The sequence below is a fragment of the Leuresthes tenuis genome, unplaced genomic scaffold, assembly GCF_036924035.1.
Source record: "Leuresthes tenuis unplaced genomic scaffold, fLeuTen1.0.hap1 SCAF_20, whole genome shotgun sequence".
Lineage (NCBI taxonomy): Eukaryota > Metazoa > Chordata > Actinopteri > Atheriniformes > Atherinopsidae > Leuresthes > Leuresthes tenuis.
The window spans coordinates 24,001,843-24,002,705 of NW_027325374.1; the positions used below are offsets into that span (position 1 = coordinate 24,001,843).

General features: G+C 43.7%; 1 non-coding gene across 1 annotated transcript; it reads right to left on the bottom strand.

The window, feature by feature from the left end:
* Positions 1 to 237: 237 nt before the first annotated feature.
* LOC140279102 (U5 spliceosomal RNA) lies at positions 238 to 351 on the bottom strand. The gene has a single exon (XR_011909299.1). It is a non-coding gene; the product is annotated as a U5 spliceosomal RNA (small nuclear RNA).
* Positions 352 to 863: the final 512 nt, after the last annotated feature.

Here is an 863-nt window from a genome sequence, read left to right on the forward strand (position 1 = left end):
ATTTGATCGGGTCTCGCATCAATATCTCTTTCAGGTGTTGCAGCCATCGAAAAGGACCCGATTGTTCCTACTTGGTGAGCTTTGCTTGGTTGAGACGCTTGCCCCCCCCCCCCTGCTCCTCGGCTGACCAAGTAGAAACAATCTATTCGATGGCTGCCTTGTCTTGTAAGGCGACTCTACTCAGAGAAGTCACTCTGCAAAGTAGCAAGATTTCTTTTGCACAGACAGAAAGGGCTTCACCCGCAAAGGTAAAGCCTGCCAATAATAGAAACAACTCATTAGTGCTGCTCTCCACGGAAGTCTTTAGTAAAAGGCGAAAGACTTGTATGTTATGAAGAGAAACCAGAGTACGATTATCCGTCACTGCGGGAGCAGGGCATCAGGCTAGTTGGTATAGCCACCTTCCCCATGGTGAGCTTTGCTTGGTTGAGACGCTTTTACTCTATGCAAAAGACAAGGCAGCAACAAGGCAGCAACAAAAACACCACGAGAATCCCGTATTGAGGCTTTGTTCTGACCGCTCATTCGGTGTCGCGTTTCTTTCAAGCAATTCTCCCGGTTAGCCGACACTCGGCTCGCTCCCATAGCCGTGTTAAAGTCTACTTCGCATTCACTCTCTTTTCTCAGCAGACTCTTGGGATTTTATCTATAAAATGAATTCCTTCACTCAAACTATGTTAAAACTGCTTTGTCGTTCATATTTACCATGTCTAGAAAGATTTAAACAAAAAAAACAACGTTGTACTTTGCAGTAAAAGAAAGAGCAAATCTAAAGTTTCAGGAATCCGAGAATAAGCTTACTTTCATGAGTGCTTCACGATTTCGGATTTTGCTATAAAATTAATTCCTTCACTCAAACTAAA